General features: G+C 36.4%; 1 protein-coding gene across 1 annotated transcript in view; it reads right to left on the bottom strand.

Annotated features, from left to right (window-relative positions):
* BMPR1B (bone morphogenetic protein receptor type 1B) overlaps positions 1-14,116 on the bottom strand; it is a 156,549-nt gene extending 142,433 nt beyond the window's left edge. The window contains exon 1 of the mRNA XM_049630894.1: positions 13,621-14,116. The gene's annotated coding sequence lies outside the window, so the exon portion shown is untranslated. The remainder of the gene's footprint in view (positions 1-13,620) is intronic.
* Positions 14,117-20,626: the final 6,510 nt, after the last annotated feature.

The raw sequence follows: 20,626 nt of genomic DNA, 5'->3' as shown, positions 1-20,626 counted from the left end.
GTTTGTTTTCTCTACAAGGTTACAGTACGAAGTCTTGCACCTATTTTCCGAGGCATACAAGCAAGACTTTGTCTAGGGCATACTTGTAGGTGCTGAGCAAAAGAGTGTACTTGGTTCAACTCCAACTTCCCAATTTACTGTACCAACTCACATTCCCATTACAATGTATGAGCATTCCTGTTGCTTCATATCCACACTGTTTAGGATATTTCAGACTTCTATATTTTTAACAACACGGTGGCCATAAAATATTACTCTAGCTTTAACTTATATTTCCCTAATTATTAAGGAGGCTCAGCAAATTTTCATGTTTATTTGGATTTTAACTCCTGTTCATGTTTATACTGGCTGATTTTACTTCTCTTATTGATTCACAGGATCTTTAATATATTCTATGCACTAAACCAATTTTCAGCCTTTCTTACTCTTTTACAGTGTCCTTTGATTAACACGTCTTCTTTTGAGTTTAATGCTGTTGAATTTATTAATCTTCTCTACGGTTTGCTCTGTTTATACCAAGTCAAAGAAATTCCCGTCTTACTGTAAGATAAAAAACATATCCGTTTCCAAATATTTTAAAGTATTGTTTTTCACAGTTGAGTCTTTCTTCCACACAGAATTTGTTTCTGTTTATGAAATGAGGGGAGTAGGGATCAATCTTAATTTTCCATATGGACAGCTTATCGCAGATTATGTTGGCAGCTAGGATTCATGGCTCACTGAGACTCAAAGGAAGAGAGGATCGATGGCTGGTGGTGTGTGTCATGTATGGAGGCATTAAGAAGCTGAAGCCTACAGTCTCTCATTACAGATGATGAGAGATGGAAGAAACAGAGAGAGTTCAGGAAAAATAAAACCGATTTGATCAATTCACTCCACTCAAATTTTTATGACTTTCTCATAGTTTACCTAACTCTCCATAGTCATGCTGTCATCACTTTACCCCATACGGTGTGAGACAACATTCAGTAGTTTATTTAAACTGGTCTGTGTTCCTTATAAACCCTTTATTGACATACCAACACAGCTTATGAAAACCTTTAGGAAAATATTACTATTACACTCTATACTGATTGAGAACTTTTTTGTGTGATAATTCAGTGGTTCTCAACTAGATTCCCACGTAACACCACAAGCTCACTACAGGTGCTCTGCCACTAAAATCATATTAAATTCTTTTCTCAATCTCGGCAACAACTAAATTAACTTCATAACATTTTCTCAATATTAACACTCTCATATTTTTTTTTTCCTTAAATGACCTGCACCTGCTCCTCATTGATGTCTGGGATGGGTTATCACATAATGTTATGTTTATTTCTTCACATTTTCATATGCTATAAGCTAATCAAGTTTAATAACTACTCTGATAAGGTCAAAATACTCGCCTTTTCAGTCTGGGTCTTCAACTCACCCTCACATATTATTAATGTCTCCATTCATAAAATGCATATACTTGCTTCAAAGCATCTGAGGGAGCAAACGTAAAAAGAAAGACTGGGTGCGGAAATGTTTTTAATATGTAAGACATTTTACAAACATGAATTAAAATTTATTATAATCTTAAATTATATCTTACAAATATGGGGCTAAGAGAGTCATGGAAAAAATCAACAGATAATTCCCAAAGGTCAGTTTGATCCACAGTTTTTATTTCTTCCATTTCTTCTTTAAAAAAAAAAAAAAACAGAATCCTTAACTTGACTAAAAATAAAATGTATTTGTTTAAGTGCCATTTCCTGCCTCACATAGTTTCTAAGAAAACTCCTGAGAAGCAAGCAGGCAAGACAAAGGTAAGAAGTTACTCTACAAGTAACTCATCTCCAAACAATACGAAAATATCTATTTTTTTAAGAGTGTGATCTAAAACTTCATGCCGTCCCAATGTGATTTATAACTAATGAGAAAGTCTGTTAGAGTCAAACTGAAATCAAAGAGTGTATACATTACAGCTGAAGATGTAACCAGCCTCAAAAACATTTTGGAGCACGACATGGATTTATTTGGAAGAATGTATTTTCCTAAGTATTTGTTTTGTCATTTGGTTGTCTCTTTGCAGAAAGAAACTTTGATAGAATTACAAAAGTAAGAGACGTGAAGGAAATGAGAGTAATATATTAAAATTAAGATTTAATCTTTTGGTTTGTAAATATCAACAGAGCCTTGCCTGGTCTGGACTGCTGTCACATTGGGGAACAGCTTGCACTGCCATGCTACTTCTCCAACTTCTAGAAAACTGTAGGAGTAGAAAACTGAAGTTACCTATTTTGACAGAGAGAGAGTGAGAGCATGTGCACAGAGGGGCAGAGAGAGAGGAAGAGAGAGAATCCCAAGCTAACTCCATGCTCAGTGCAGAGCCTGATGGTGGGACTCGATCCCACAAACTGTGAGATCATGACCTGAGCTGAAATCAAGAATCAGACGCTTAATTGACAAAGTCACCTAGGCGCCCCAGAAATTACCTATTTTAAAAGAAAGTCATACACTATATCATAAGATGTTCAGAGTCAGAAAGAGCTGGGTTCCAGTCACACATCTCCTACTTCCCAAGCTGTGTAATCTTAGGCATGCTTATTTAACTTCTCTGAATTTCCATTTCCTCATCGTTAAAACAAGGATAATAAAAACCATCTCACAGAGTTATGGTTAAATAAGATTTAATAACAAGGTTAAATAAGACTGTTATCATATGTACAAATATCCAACGTACAATATTGACCAAATTACCATTAGTTATAAAATGAGAGAATAAATGACTTTACAGAAATTGTGAAACATACTGACTGCACTTTGACATTTTATGATGGAAGTTTCTCTTACTTCCCAGCATTTAATATTGCTGTTAAGACTAGAAAATATTTCCTTGAAATTGCACCAAAAAAGGAGTTTTCTGACATAATTGAGTGACAGATGAAAGACCACAGATAAAGAAACTGTTGAAGTTTAAAGAAAAGCAGTAACATCTTGGTATAGATAGATGGCTAACTGGCTGAGATGCAATAGACACTTATGAACAAGATAAAAAATAACGAGGAAACAAAGGAAGAGGAGAGGGGAGAAAAAAGAGTGGGAAAATGGTAACAAGGGGTGAGGGTGGAGGGTTGGGTGGAGGGACAAGGAGGGAAGCAGAGAGGGGACTGATTGCATGATTGACTCCTGGCTGTATGATGATTCTGTGCTGGCCACCAGGTCATCCCAGGTCAGCCTGTTTGAACTGCCCCCCATGTAGAAATGAGCAACCTTGGGGCGCCTGGGTGGCTCAGTCGGTTAAGCGGCCGACTTCGGCCCAGGTCATGATCTCGCAGTCCGTGAGTTCGAGCCCCGCGTCGGGCTCTGTGCTGACAGCTCAGAGCCTGGAGCCTGTTTCAGATTCTGTGTCTCCCTCTCTCTGACCCTCCCCCGTTCATGCTTTGTCTCTCTCTGTCTCAAAAATAAATAAACGTTAAAAAAAAAAAAAAAAAGAAATGAGCAACCTTTCAGTAAGTATGAGAGAGGCACAAAGGACGATTGGCCATCTGTGTGTTCCACATGCCTTATAGGGTTTGAGGACAAATGTTTGATGGTATTTTCTATGTCTCTAAAAGCATTAATTAATGCCACTGATAATATATAGTTAATAAACAGAAACATATACCATATGTTAACATATAAACATATTTGGTTATTAAATATTTCGTTATTAAAATCTAACCAAAATTTTAAAAATTGATTTTCAACCTCTGGACAGATCATATGCACTTTCGACTATTAAGAAATTGAAATCATATTAGTATAAATATCGAATTTATTTTATACTGGAGGGACCATATAGTATAAGGACAACTTCAAAATGATCACAAAACCAGCTCCCTTACTTAAGAATACACGGTTTCAGCAGACTTATTTTAAGCTCACATTGTGCTTTGGAAGCCGTACTAGTCTGCTTTAGACTACAACAGTACAAAAAAAAAATCATTCTAAATAATTGTCTATTTCCACCAATAATGATTTTAAAAGATTACATGTAGAGTATTAATGAGTAACTCAAAAGGCTATATGCATTGTATGTTGGCTAGTTTAAAACAAATAAAAAAAAATTGACACATTCAAAGAACCGTAGATCATTTCAGTAGAACAGTGTGTCCTAGGTCATTATGCTTTCCTTCTCTATTATTGTCGAGTTCGATTTGCCAACAAGCCTCTGACAATAAACACAGAAATAAATTTCAAGGTTAGTAAGCTAAACTACCACTGTGAATGATGACAAATTTACTGGTGAAGTTGAAACTGGCATAGAGAGTAATGCAAAAGAGAGACTCCTAGTGAAGTCAATTTTACATACAAAAAGAGCAAATATTTATCTGGGGAATTAAAGTATGAAATTATATATGGAATTATGTTCCAACTATACAATGTGCAGTTCTAACCAACTTTATAGTAAAAGCAGAAAAATTATTGAAAAAAAGGAGGGATACTGTGAATGACCTAAATTTTTTAACACTATTCATTAATACAAATACTAACTCATGCATAATTTTCCAAGTAATAATACAATTAATTTACTTTCAACGGTTCCCAGACAGGGCTATAAACAGAATTCCAATGAAGTTTATGTATATCTGACCACAGACATACCAATGTATCAACAAAAGGACAGAGTAATCCAAGGCAAAAAAAAAAAAAATCCTATATCATTGTTAGGCAAAATTGTTTGCCTTGGGTTAAAGAGGAAAACAAAACAAATTACTTCATGGTTCCCAAATGTATAATAAACAATTAAGATTTCAAATGATGTCTTTATATAAACTTTTATGTATGGATTGACATACACAAACATCTATAAACACAAACCATATGTATGAGGTATGTCCATCCATAGGAAAGTAAGCTATACTCTTTTACATCAATCCAGGTAATCATTTAGTATACAAGCACAAAGTTCTAATGATGCCAAAATATCTAGAATTTCCTTTCCCGCTTTAAATACCGAAGCTTTATACCACAGCAACAACTGTTGAGTCTCTTAACTGAGCAACTTAAAATAGAGATGATAGCAAAGGATGCCAGTTAGGTAGACTCATTTCTCCCCTGAATGAAGCTTATAGTTAAGGAAACGGGAACCCAGACAGAACAGTCATTTCCTGCTGAACTGGCGGCTCCTTGCCATTTTGCCTGCTAAGGTCATGAGCAGGTATGTGAGGGAGGGAATAGTGCTATGTCTTCAGCATATGATGGACAGCTGAAGTATAAATTGGCTTGCGATGGAATAAAATAATAAAACCATTAGAAATACTAACATTTGAAGAAGTTAAAAGACTTTTTTAGCTGCTTCCAAACTGGTTTAAAACTATAAGATTATTTCTGTCTATCCTACAACTTTGGTATCCTCAATGCTAATCCCAAATAATAAAAGGCTCCTCATATCACTGATTTCATTGACTTATCTCTATACTTTGAAAATCACTGTTCCTAAGCTCATTTTTCAAAAAATGGATGCAAGTTGGGAAGGTTCTTGCTATCTGACCCCTATAGATTCACATCTATTACCATATATGGCAAAAAGCATAATTTCTCTATTTGAGAATGCCTTCTTGAAAGGTGGACTTTGGCCCAATCTGACCAAAGTCAGATTGTGACCCTATCAGTTATTAGCTAGGTGAGTATCAAGCTACTTTACACTTCGGGGTCTCAGTTTCTTTACCGCGAAAAGGAGATGAGAATGTGTCATTCAAAGGTGTGTTAAAAGGATTAAATGAAATCATATTAGTTAAAAAGTCTTGGTAGAATGCCAGATAAATATCAAGAAACCACTTGATAAATGGTAAATATTATTAATGCATAATTTCTCCTCACATAGAATCATAACTTATTAGATCTGCTTTAATATAAGTAATATATTTAAAGCTTCTTTTCTACAATAATTTCAGGGAGCATGCAACTTAAATCCGACAACATTCTGACATGTTCTAATGCTTAAATCACATTTAACAAAAGGAACCTTCATGCACTGTTGGTGGGAATATAAATTGGTGCAGCCACTGTGGAAAACAGTGTGGAGGTTCCTCAAAAAATTAAAAGTAGAAATATCAAATGACCTAATAATTCCAATACTACATATTTACCCAAAGAACACAAAAACACTAATTTGAAAAGATAACATGCTTCTGTACATTTACTGCAGCATTATTTACAATAGCTAAATTATGAAAGTAACACAAGTGTCCATAGACAGATGAACACACACATATGCACATAGGTACATATGATGGACTATTACTCAGCCATAAAAAAGAATGAAATCTTGCCATTCGTGATAACATGGATAGATCTAGAGAGTATAATGCTAAACAAAATAAATCAGAGAAAGACAAATACCGTATAATTTCACTCATGTATGGAATTTAAGAAACAAAACAAGTGAACAAAGAAAAAAAAGAGACAAACTAAAAAACAGATTATTAACTATCAAGAACAAACTCATGGTTATCAGAGGGAAGGTTGATTGGGGGGGCAGGGGAGGCAGGAATGAGTGAAATAGGTGAAGAGGATTAAGAGTACACTTATCTTGATGAGCAATGAGCAATGAGCAATATATAGAATTGCTGAATCACTATATTGTATACCTGAAACTAATATAACACTGTATGCTAACTATACTAAAATAAAAACAAAAATCTAAATTTAAAATAAATAAATAAAATAGCCAAGATATGGAAATAACCTATATGTTCATTGATAGATGAATGCTTAAGGAAAATGTCTGTCTACAGAAAATATATGTCTACACACACACACACACACACACACACACACACACACACACGAATATTACACAGCCATGAGATCTAGGTGCACCTGGGTGGCTCAGTCAGTTAAGCATCTGACTTCAGCTCAGGTTTATGGGTTTGAGCCCCGTGTCAGGCTCTGTGCTGACAGCTCAGAGCCTGGAAGCTGCATCAGATTCTGTGTCTCCCTCTCTCTCTGCCCCTTCCCTGCTCACGCTCTGTCTCTGTGTCTCTCAAAAAATAAACATTAAAAAAAAATTTTTTAAAGGATGTAATCTTGTCATTTACAACAACATGGATGGACCTAGAGGGTATTATGCTGAGATATATCAGACTGAGAAACACAAAATCATGTGATTTTACTCATCTTTGGAATGTAAAAAACAAAATGAACAAACAAACAAAAAGGAGAATCAGACCTATAGATACAGAGAACAAACTGTCAGCTGCCAGAGGGAAAGTGTTTAAGGTATGGGAAAAATGGGTGATGGGGAGTGGAGGACACAGGCTCCCAGTTATCGAATGAAGAAGTCACAGGAATAAAAGATAAAAGGCACAGCGTAGGGAACATAGTCAATGATACTGTAAGAGCATTATATGGTGACAAATGGTAACTACACTTGTGGTGAGCACAGCATAAAGCATAGAGAAGTTTAATCCTTATGTTACACATCTGAAATGTAATGTAACACTATGTGTCAACTATACTCAAAAATTTTTTAAAAAACATGAACTTTTATTCAATATAAATTAAGAGGTAATACAAAGATTTAAATGTGAACCACAAAAGTGTAAGATAAAGGTGACTTCACAAAAAGTGGTAAAGCGGAATAATGAGTCAACCAAAATACTGAAGTACTTGTTTAGTAAATTCCTCGTGAATCACAGTATTAACAGTTAAACAAATTAAACCAAAATATCTAGAAAAATACTTTTCCTACTTCTAGATAAAAAAGAGTTTTCTAAGTTTCAAAGGAGATGGAAAAATACTCATTAGATTGAATATATATTTCAAAACATAAGAAAATCAAAAGGTAATCAAACGCCTGTGAAAACAGTAACAACTAACAACTTTAAAAGAGCAAGATCCTTTGATTTTTTAAAAAAATAAAAACAAAAAAACAAAAAAAAAAAACCCTCTTCTAAACCAGTAAGAGAAATACAGCCTCTGAAAAAAAGAATAAGTATATAAATGGGTTAATGATAAAGAATAAAATGTTAATAACTAATGATTCCTTCAGCTTCAAGTTCACTAGTAATTAAAAATATAAAGTATCGCTTTTTCATTTTAGAAAAGACTTAAAAATTATAAATCTCTTAGCAAGCAAGAGTTTGAAAAGAGATAATATTGGTTTTGCCATGAAGGAGGTGGAAAGAGAAACCACAGGCTGAGGATGGGAACAGCCTTTAGGTATTTGCCCCCAAACTCTTTCAACTTAAAATATACTAGTGATTTTTTCCCAGGAACTTAATATGAATAAGAAGGAAAGGACCCAAAAAGCCCCAACTTCTCTGCAAGTGCAGGGGACAGAACAGAGGAGCAAGTCTTACTGCAAGACGACAGGTACAACACAGCCTATTTGCCCGTCCCTTTAATAGGGTTTACATTGTTAAGAGAGTCCCAGATAAAAGTCAATGTAATGTGGAAAATCACACCTGGTTCTTTTGTTTTAATCAAGATTTTTCCATCTTTAAATTAGAATAAGCAACTTAAATACAAAGTTATAAAACAAAATATAGCCATATATTCCCTATTAGAAACCTTTTAGATACAAAGTATAAAAATTTGTTTTTGCAGTTTCTGTCTTTTGTCTCAGAATTGTCTGCCATGTTGTACTGAAAAGGAGAAGAGTTATGGAGCTTAAATCTAGTGGCACAACCAAAGAGAATAGGGAAAATCAGGAAAACCAGAAAGGACACCCACGTGCTATGGTTATGAGTGGAAAAGTACTACATCCCACCAATAGTTATTAGCTTTAACTTTAAGGAGTTATGCAATAATTCAAAGGAGTCTAACACAATACAATACAAAACAAAACACAGAGATATGACAACTTGGGCTTTAGATGCAATGTACAAATAAAAATAGAGCAATTATAAGCAGATTGGAAGGCCACAGTGATAAAATACTGGCCTTATAAGTGTGCGTTTCTTTTTTCTTTTTATAAAATATTTATTTATTTATTTTGAGAGAGAGGGAGAGAGAGAGAGAGAGAGAGAGAGAGCGAGCATGCCTGTGCCAGTAGGGGAGGGTCAGAGAGAGAGGGAGAGAAAGAATCCCAAGCAGCCTCCACACTTAGTGCAGAGCCCAACACAGCATTCGATCTCACAAACTGATCTTATGAACTGTGAGATCATGACCTGGGCCAAAAATCAAGAGTCAGACGTTTAACTGACTGAGCCACCCAGGTGCCACTCCTTTTTTTCTTTTTAATAAAAATCTTAACTAGCCATTTTAAAAGGTGATGTTTGACAAATCACATGACCTCTTTGTACCACAACTGCCCATATCTATAAAATGAAATAGGTGAAGTAGAAGAACTTTAAGGTTCAGCTTCCATGATTAATCTATTCTTCTGCTCTCACGCTCTATGGATCCTATGCCATGTGTACCTACAGAAAAACTCCGATTGGAAAGTAAAGCTGCTAATAATAATATAGTAATACTTTAACATACTGGCAAAATCCTTTATGCCTCACTCCGACCTCAAAGTTGTTCAATCTCTTAGAGGGGTAGGAGTATTTTCTGCTTCTATTGGTTTGTTTTGCCATAATCTTATAATACTGAGACAAGCTTGGGTTTCTCTCATCACTGTCTGATGGGCACTAAATATATTTCTGTGTCTATGACCAAAAAACAAAACAAAACAAAACAAGAAAATAAAAAACAATCCCACCCTTCCAGTGTTACAATATGAAGATCACTTGATATACCAGTGAGACGTATAACTTACAACCATTACTCCCGAGACACCTCCTCTACCGATTTAACTACTCTATACATGTGTGGGCAAAATACATCTGACAAGAAATTCCACATTGAATTATGGTCCATTTCAAGCAAATTAAAAGGCTTCCAAACTTTCCTATGAAAATATCAATCTTATTTTCATTCCTGAGACAGATACAATTCAAGGTTAAACAAACAAAAGAGTCCCATGTGATGTGTGGAAGAGGTTTGTGAGATTTCAACGCAGTGAAAACTTAAAACTGCCTGTTGAGTATACTAAGAAGTGAAAATCAAAATAAGAAAAGTTGTGAATTACTCTAAATTGTGCATAAAACTCTGTATTTGTTTCGATAATACAAAATATTTCACACACAAAGTAAGTTTTCTATCTATGGTGGAGAAGTAAAATACAAAGACAAAATAAATTCTATTTCTGTTGAGTATCGAAAGTAAAAGAAACAGCTGCTATTTCTCTACTACTTTTTTAAACATTGACATCCTTTTCTTTCAACATTTCTATTTCGAGGAGCAAATTCTTCTGTCTGAAATGGAATATCACCCTTCAGTTTTGAAACTTTTTAAGCCACTATTTTCTGTTATTTCCTTAAATCCCTAACTATCTCTACAACAGAAGATAAAAGTAGGGAAGTATACCTTTATCAGTCATACTGGGAGCCATTCCACTCTGTAATTTTCCACAGTACATGAGGATGGACCCAACCTCTCCAAATATTCTCTCTGGGCCTTTTGGAAGGGATAACACTGCCTTCAGTTTGCTAGGGCATAATTTAACTTATCACACATGTAAGAGCAGCAATTAGCTGTTTTTGTTGACAGATTTCATCAAATTCAACAGTATCTTTGAGCTATATATCCTGAATTTGTATGTGCTAACCAATATGATTTTGAACTTTATTATTCAAATATAACTCTATGGGTCCAACAGGTATCTACTTGCTGGATAAACACACATACACACATTATTGTGATGGTGCACTTAGAGAAACAAAATAACCTTTTAACACATTGTTATTCTTTAAAAAGCATTTATCATTTACTTGAGGGGTTTTTCTTCAATGCTGTCCATCAAAGTTGTGAAATACATTAAAATAAGAAGTCTATAAAGAAAAGTGGGCTTAAAATAAATACAATAAAGGTTTTCTTTGGTTCAAGTTCTTGAGTGTCTATTGAATGCTATGTCTTAGAGGAACACGAAAGAATAAAGTTTAAAACTTGGCTACGAGTAGCTTACAACTTCATGTGCAAAAAAGAAGCACAAAACGTTCTATCAGGCTTTGCAAAGTTCTGTGACAGAGGTCTATACAAGAGGCCAAACCAAAGAAGCTGACAGTGGACCACCAGCAAGGTGCCTGGAGCTGAAAGGCAAAGACCAGGAAGAAGGTTTTCAAGATAGAAACAACATAAACAACTCCAGAAAGGAGTAAAATAGTACAGATTGTTTTGAGAAATACACAATGTTCAATATTGCTGGAGCATGAAACAGAGGGAAGGGGAAGACTCATGGGTGAGCAAGAGAGTCCGAAAAACAATCCAGAAAGAATAGCAGAAGATCAATACAGAACAAAAGTAGCAGGTAGATCAAGAAGAGAGTCTTTGTGCCAAGAAGACTGTATTGAGCAATAGAGAGCCAAGGAAGAAAGGGCTTTAGTAGGAAGTAAAGTGTTCACTGGGGTGGGAGATTGATCCTTCTAAGGGTAATGTAGCAGATAGACTGGTAGTAAAGGAGGTTAATAGTAATCTTTCAAATAAATTCACTAATCTTACTTCAACAGACAGTTAACACATGATATGAAAGGTCTTACAGTCTTTCTTTATGATATGCCTATATTTAAAATGTTGTTTACAAATATGATAAATAACCAGTATCAGGATTGACATTAAAGCCAAAATTAATATTGAGAAGGTATTTCAAGTCTTAAAATACTCAATTAGGCTTCAACCAAAATATATTCCATTTTAGACACTGTCAACCAATGTCACAATTTTTCTATTTGCTTTCTTGGTTAAAAGGACGATTTTCTTTGGTTTCTTTTTATTGTGCTAATTTTATTTGGCTTGTTTTCTGCCCAAAGTTTCTACAGGGTACTTCAGAACAAAAGACTAAAAGGAATTAAAATAAAACCAGTAAAAAAAATACTGTAAGAAAGTAATAGCATGTATTTACACAATATATAAAGTGAAAAAATAAAAGATATTGAATAAAGAACTGAAATTATAATCTTGATCATAAGATACGGCCCAAAGGCAGTAGCAAAGAAAATTTTAATTGAGAAATGCCCACTCTAGATCAACAGTGGTTGCATTTTCAAAATAAACATACTGTTGTCCAAACCGAAATCAAACCCATTAAGAAACTGGTAGGCAGAACTTGAAAAGGACATAGGAAAAGCTTGATTCAGAGGCTAAAACAAGCATTAAATGAATGTTATAATACAGTTTAAATTTAGGTATGAGATTACCCTTAAAATATTTCTGAATTCAGAGAACTGATTTTGAAACATTCTGCATTACTTTAGAAATTATAGGAGATTCAATAAAAGTAATATTCCACAACGACTGTCCTCATCTTAAAATAGATTTACTTTACATTTAGACCTTTTCCACCTGCTGTTCTGGATGTGGTTTATTCTATGTTAGAATTAGCTGGTTCCTGAATATTAGCCCTAACACGAAATCTGTGCCAGAGTATTAGTTTGTCCTTCTATCTCGTTTGGCCTATAGTTTCAGCCCTGCAAGAAAATTTAGTTTTATCTTTGTTTTGAACTTAAATATGTAACACAGAAAACCCTTTGGAGCTATAATCAGCATCTATAACCTAACTTGAAAATTTTAAATATCATGCTAATGCTTATAGTCCCATAATTTAAAAACCAACGACAGGGAAGCTTTCACTAGGTCAGTAGATAAGCTTCCCCTAGTTAATGCCATACTTCCAGTGAAGCAACATATTTATTTTCCATGCCCTGCGTAGTAGACATAAAACATACAAGTTTATAAATTGCATGGGTGTTCTAAATCAGAAAATAATAGAAAACAATTTATTTCTGTCCTCTTGAGCACCACTGCCCTTAATGTTAATCTGGGATACACAACACAATGACAAATAAATGAACATCCCACGGCACTCTGAACACACGGAGAAACGTGTCAAAGTGCTAAACGTGCTGAAAGGAAAACAAACTACCAGTGTGTAGCAAAACATGTTAATTTAATGACTTTAATAGGGAATCACTTTTTTGTAAGGAACCAACTAACAAGTCGACTGGACAGATAAACCCCGCCAAACACGGAGTCTTTTGCATCTTGGATTAAGAAGGCTGTTCTCAACTTTTCATCATTCCCTGTTCTCTCTGCTCCCAAAGGTGGTCCTCAATTCACTTTTGTGCACTGTCATATGGACGTGGGCGTGCTTTTAGAAAGGACCCATGTTGTTCGTTCACATTCACCGATGATACACTGACACGTCTACTTCTGCACATGTTCATGTGAGTTTTTCCCCTATTCCATCTCTAGACCACTCATCACTATAACCTCACTCACAGTCCTGTTTTAATGCTGATACGAAAGCAAACAGGACTTTACCAATCAGAAGACTTCAAGTTTGGCAGAACGAGGAAACAGAAACTTGCTGATAGGACACGACATGAGATCAGCGGTGGAGAACCTTTCCCACAACCCCCGTACTTGCGTGTATTCTGATTGTCCACAGCCTCCTTAAGGGCCATACACAAAACTGCACCGCCACTGAGAACATTCTTAAGCAGCTGGCAGCCCCTCCTTACTGGCTTTAGCATGCCACACAGCCCTTTGCCTACTGATGCAGGGCAGCCAACAGGGAGAGGGAGTTTACGAGTCAAAGCGAGACTGAACTGGCCAATTACTTACCTCCTCACTTATGGCAGGCTTGCTCCTTTAACTTTTTGTTTCCTCTCTTGTCATTGCTCAGCGGTGAAGGGTTGTGATTCAGCAAAAGTCTGAACCTGACAGTTAAAAAGAATCCTTTTAGGAAAAAATACTGGAAGTGAATGTCCCCCCCCCACCACTGTAGTCTTTCTTCCCTTGCCCTCCGTGTGCGTGTTTCTCTCTCGCTTTCTCTCTCTGCAAGGCAACTACGTAGTGGTCTATAAATATTGACCCTGACACTTGCTCAGTACGCTAGCTGCTCATGGCACAGGTCTGTGTTACTGAACACCGTGGTAATACTCCGGCAAAGTTCTCAGCTGCTCAGACAAAGCTGTGGATTGGCTCACTACCCGGCAACCCTGTGCCTGCCTGGAAATACCATTTTGCTGCCAGCTTTACAGATGCTATGGGCCTTTCCTGAGGCCCAAATCAGGCACAGAAGGGCAATTATGAGGTTTGTCTGAAGAAACAGTTTTCCTCAAGCAGGTGAAGAAAGCGGGGAGGGAGAGCTGGGTGAAGTGAAAGACAAGAAAGGAAATACTGCCTTTGTTTTGGCCAAACAACATCACCTCGACCCCTTCATAAAACTTACACCTAAATGTCATTTAATCAAGCTTTATGAAACTGAATTACTACATACTATGAACGACCAAAACACAGGAAAGCATTTTTTAATTGTTTTTAATATTGCTTCTCATTGAGTAAGGCTGCTATGATGGAGTAATTAGTCACAAAAAAAATGTTTCAACACAGGTAAGTTCACTTCCAGAATGATAAAAATGCACTGAAAACCATCATTTTAATCAGATTGAATAATATATCTGGTGAAAGAAGCGAAAATATAATCTGAAAATTATATGACTCAACGTATTATATTAACTACCCTTAAATGTTCAATCATGACAACTTGAATCATTTTACTTTATTTTTATAGATTAAGGACAAAATCGAAGCCATGACACTACATAGTTTGCAGGTGATATGAATGAGGTCAGCATTATCTATCTATATCACACATAATGTCCACAGTATGAACAATTAGAAACTAAAGTCCGTATTTTCTATTCTTCTTGCCTAGAATAATTATATGTTTGCTTTACTGCAAATTTGTTTCTTGAGTAAATCAAGAGAAAAGAAAATTTTAGAAATAATCTGGTCACTGACTCATCTAACAGATGAGAAAACCGACCCCCCACGCTGGTTAACTTATCCATGGTCACATGACAAGTTTGCCGCAGGGCCAAAACCAGAGTCCTTGTCTTACTGCTCCTAAGCTGTGCTCCTTCTATTACAAGAGTGACTGTTAAACTCATTTTTATGTTCAAAATCCTATCTTCATGTGAAGTTTTACTGAAAACCTTACCAGGAAGGGCAAATATTAAAGCCAGAAAAATAACCAGCATGAAACAAAAATGACCTTTTACAATTTGACTCCCCGCAAAAAGTTATGTGCAAGAATTAACTTTGTAACGACTGAAATCCACCTCTGTTCCATCCAATAATTAGTATTTGCCCAGTAAATTAACTTACTCTCAGGAGAGGTACATAGCTAGCTGTTGGGGAGGCAAAGATAAAACACAGTTCCTACTCTCAAGGACCTTACAGTCCAAGTTCAGAGAAAAACAAGCTAATGACAAAACAGTGCATTTGTGACGATGAAGACCAGTAGAGGCGGTGAGGGGTACTGGAGCACGCGCACCTCATCCCATGTGAAGATTGAAAATGTATTTATTTGTTTATTAAGCCAACCATGTATGCATTCAAAAACCGTTCTTCCTGTGCCTAGCGGGGACCTCAGAGAGCCTTCAGTCTCCAGTCTGGGCTGGGGAATGTGGTGGGATAGATGGAGGGATGGGGGCTAGGAGAGTATAGAGAGGAGAAACAACAGTTTTGTCTGAGCAGGAGGCATTGGTTGGCGGCTCCCGGGCAGACAAAGTCAGCTCCACGGGGGGGGGGGGGGGGGGGGGGGGGGGGGGGGGGGGGGGGGGGGTTCAATGGGGGATTTCTCAATCAAGGTCTGTGCATATTATAGCAGGGGTGGGAGGCAGTGAAGCAAAGACAGAAAGAATAACACGATAAAGACAAAGAGGCAGGAAAAAACATGATCCAGAACTTCAAGTAGTCTTTCTTGCTGGAGCACACAAGGTGAAACAGGAAATGGTTAATTTTTTTTAAAAGGATGAGAAGGATAAGAGCAATGAAAAGTTTTATACACCAGGTTTAAAACCTTGGGTTTTATACATCGTGCTAGCAGTCTTCAACTGTTTTTGCTTACAGACCTTTAAAAGACTTTTAAACTATGGAACTACTCACACATTAGCAAGTTAACATGAACAATTTTTCATCTGTGCTGATATAGGTACATGCAGAGAATTTAATTTCTACTCTGGTGAAATACGGACATTTTAAAGTAAAAGTTATAAAGATATTAAATGGAATATAAATCCATAGTAATTTAATGAAATCATTATCCATTTAAATAATAAATTTATAAAATCTTCTAACAGCTGAAAATTTTACATTACTGTTTTCATTTTTTTTACTTTTATTTCAATTTCACCACCACATAGAATTTTTATGCAATATATTTTATAATTAAAAGTCTTTTATTGTTTACTCTATCATACTTCTCTGTGAGAAAAATTTATGGCATTAACTGAAATTTTAAAATTGTTAAGTTTTCTATGACGCCAGGGCAATGCATCACAGTAAAGGTTGGGATAGATGAAAGTGTGACTTTAAGAGAAAGATTGTTATGAAGAAACCACTGCTCTTAGCCAGATCAATATTAATAAAGAGTTTATGTACAAGCTGAAAATCTGGACAATGACTCCATCAAACCATATATTAAAATGATAAGTGAAGGAAACCGGTCTGAAAAGGCTATATACTGTGTGATTCCAACCATATGACACTACTCTGGACAAGGCAAAAACTACAGAGACAATAAAAAGATCAGTGGTCACCAGAAGTTTGGGGTGGGTGCAGGATGAGTCAATGAAGCACAGGAGATTTCAGGGCAGTGAAACCATTCCGGACGACATGTAACAGTAGATGCATGGCATTATGCACTTGACAAAACCCATAAAACTGTACAACACAAAGACAAAGCCCTAATAAAAACTGTGGACTTTAGTTTAAATCTCTTCCCTTGTCTTCCTGAAAGCCATGTGTTCTAGAAAAAGTACTATTATTTATTAAGCAATTACCATCAGTAGGGGGGCTTAGAAATATTAACTTTAACACTTAAAGACAACCCTAATAGATGAGTATGCTTTTGCCTTTTTTTAAGATAAAGAACATGAGTTATTAAGTGGATGGTCTGAAGTCATCTAACTAATAGATCCGGGATTCAGCCCAAATCTGTCTGACCAGACTCCAGTACCACATACTGCCTTTATATCAGTCACTTGAAAACTGGGTAGACACTGCCCAGGTCAGGCAAGGAAGCGGACTAAGCAGGACCTTCAGAAAGTCAGAAAGGAATGAAAGAATTGTATGCTGCATTTCTCTCAAGGAACTGCTAGATATTGAGTATTATAGGGTAGCAAAAAGAAGAGATTAACAAAGTAATCAGTGGAAGTCAATGGAGAAAATTAAAATAACTGTTATGTGCTATTAAGAAGAACTTAAAGGGTTTTATCTTCAATTTGGTGGGTAAGGAACACATGAAGAATTAAGGATGAGAAGACTCAATACTGATAAAGTATTCTTCCCAACTTTACGGATTCAATGCAACCCCAATCAGGACATTATTTTGTAGATATGGCCAACCCAATATTAAAGTTTATATGGAGAGGCAAAAAACCCAGAATAGTCAACACCAACATTGAAGGAGAACAAAGTTGGAGGGCTGACACTACCCACTATCAAGACTTACTATAAAGCTACCGTAATCAAGACAACGTACTGTTAGAGAAAGAACAGACAAACAGATCGATGGAAAAAAATAGAAAACCCAGAAACAGACTCACACAAATATAGTCAACTGATCTTTGACAGAGGGACAAAGTCAATAAATGTGGCAAAGACACTTTTTTCTTTTCTTTTTTTTTAATATGAAATTTATTGTCAAATCGATTTCCATACAACACCCAGTGCTTATCCCAACAGGTGCCCTCCTCAATGCCCATCACCCACTTTCCCCTCCCTCCCACCCTCCATCAACCCTCAGTTTGTTCTCAGTTTTTAAGAGTCTCTTATGTTTTGGCTCCCTCCCTCTCTAACCTTTTTTTTTTCCTTCCCCTCCCCCATGGTCTTCTGTTAAGTTTCTCAGGATCCACTAAGAGTGAAAACATATGGTATCTGTCTTTCTCTGTATGACTTATTTCAACAAATAGCGCTAGAACAATTGGACATCCATGTGCCAAAAAAAAAAAAAAAAAAAAAAGAATCAAAACAAAAGCCTTATACCCACCACAAAAATTACCTCAGACCTAAATGTTAATGCAAAATTATAGAATTCATAGAACACAACATAGGAGAAAATCTAGATTACTTTGGGTATGTCAGCGACTTTTAGACATAACACCAGAAGTACAGTCCATGAAAAAAATAACCCATAAACTGGATTTCATTAAAATTAACAACTCTCTGGGGTGCCTGAGTGGCTCAGTCAGTTAAACATCTGACTCTTGGTTTCGGCCCAGGTCATGATCTCATAGTTTCATGAGTTTGGTCCCCGCATCAGGCTCTGTGTTGAGGGTGCAGAGCCTGCATGGGATTCTCCCTCTCCCTCTCTTTCTGCCCCTCCCCTGATTACGCTGTCTCTGTCTCTCTCAAAATAAATAAAAAAACTAAAAAAAATTTTTCTAATAAATAAAATTGAATAAAATTAATAACTCTACAGAAGACAATGTCAAGACAATGGAAGATAAGCCATAGGCTAGGAGAAAATATTTTCAACACACATCTGATAAAGGATTGTTAACCAAAGTTTACAAAAACTCCAAAATTCAGCAATAGGAAAATAAACACATTTTTAAAAATGGCCCAAAGACCATAACAGATACCTCACTGAAGAAGACACGCAGTTTGCAAAAAAACACATAAAAAAGATGTTCCACGCTGTATGTCATCAAGGAGATGCAAATTAAAACAACAATCAGATACCACTATACATCTATTAGAATGCTGCAAGATCTGGAACACCTGACAACACCAAATGCTAATGAGGATGCAGAACAAAAGGAACTTTCATTCATTGCTGGAGAAAATGCAAAATGGCACAGCCACTTTGGCAGACAGTTTGGTGGCTTCTTATAAAACTAAACATACTCTTATCACAACACCCAGCAATCCCACTTATTGGTATTCACCCACAAGAGTTAAAAATGTCCACACAAAAATCTTCACAGGATGTTTTTGGAGATTTATAATTACCAAAACTTGGAAAAAATCAGGATGTCCTTCAGTAGACAAGTAAATAAACTGTGGTATATCCAGACAAAGGAACACTATTCAGTGATAAAGAGAAGTGACCTATCAAGACATGTAAAGACAAAAAGGAACCTTAAATGCATATCACTACATATTTCCACCCATATGACATTCTGGAGAAGGCCAAACTATGGAGATAGAAAAATCTACATGGGGGGGGGGGCGGAGGTGGGGTGGAGGAAGGATGAATAGGTGAAGCGCAAAGGATTTTTAGGGAAAAAAAAACTCTGTATGACTTTATACTAGTGGATACATGTCATTATACATGTGTTGTTCAAGTCCAACACCAAGACCTAATTATAAACTACAGACTTTGGTGATTATGATATGTCAATGTAGATTCATCAGTTTAACAAAGGACCAATCTGGTGGGGACTTGATAATGGGCAAGATTATACATGCACAGAGGCAGAGGGTGTACGGAAAAATCTCTGTTCCTTCCGTTTTGCAATGAACCTTATTCTGCTATTAAAAAGCCAAGTCCTGAAAAAGTCAAAGGTGGCTCCTCCCTCAGGGAGTTGGGTCTTTGTCAAGGCAGAGGTTACAGAAAGAACAGGGAGCTAAGAAAAGAAGATGCATTTAGTCTTTGAACATGATGAACTGTGTTATAGCCAAGTGAATACAGTCAGTAAGCACTTAAATATATTAATCTATAATATAGGAAAGATGAAGATTGCAGCAATTCAGTAACCTTCTATTCATGTTTTCCTGCTTGAAACTTTTTTTCACCATTAACCTATTCTCAACACAGAAGCCAAAGCAGTCACTTAAAGATATCAGAGGCGCCTGGGTGGCCCAGTCAGTAGAGCATCCGACTTCGGCTCCGGTCACGATCTCGTGGTTTGTGGGTTCGAGCCCTGTGTTGGGCTCTGTGCTGACAGTTCAGAGCTGGGAGCCTGGAGCCTGCTTTGGATTCTGTGTCTCCCTCTCTCTCTGTCCCTCCCCCACTCATGCTCTCTCTCTCGCTGTCAAAAATAAACATTAAAAATTTTTTTTAAAAAATCAGATAATACTCGTCTTCTATAGAAAACAGAATAAAAGTCCAAGTTCTTATAATGATCCATAAATCCCTACTTGATCTGCCTCTCATTCGGTCTCTGACAACACTGACTACAGTCCCCCTCGTTTTCTCAGCTCCAGCCACTTGTTCCCCTATTATTCCTTAAATGTACCTGACAAGTTTGCCCTTGGTGTCCTCCTATTTGCTGTTCCCACCCTGGTATGTTCTTGCAAACAGCTTCATGGCGAACACCTCCTTCACATCTCTTTTCAAATGGCACCCTCTCAGTGAAGCCTACTACCACCATACTATTTAACACTGCAAACTTCCTTATTGTCACTGCCTGTTTCTTCCCAATAGAATTTAAGTTCAATAACATAGATTTCATGTGCCTAAAATGAATCTCACACAGAATAAATGCACACTAAATAGGCATTATATAAATAAATAAAACATAAATCTGTGAGACATATACCAACATAAGTGGCTCCTGAAGTCAGTAATAGTAAGTAACTCCAAACCAACATTTAAAAGGCAGGTCAAGGGGCA

This window comes from Panthera uncia, chromosome B1, assembly GCF_023721935.1.
Source record: "Panthera uncia isolate 11264 chromosome B1, Puncia_PCG_1.0, whole genome shotgun sequence".
NCBI classification, from domain to species: Eukaryota; Metazoa; Chordata; class Mammalia; order Carnivora; family Felidae; genus Panthera; species Panthera uncia.
This window is presented reverse-complemented; position numbering and strand designations above follow the sequence as displayed.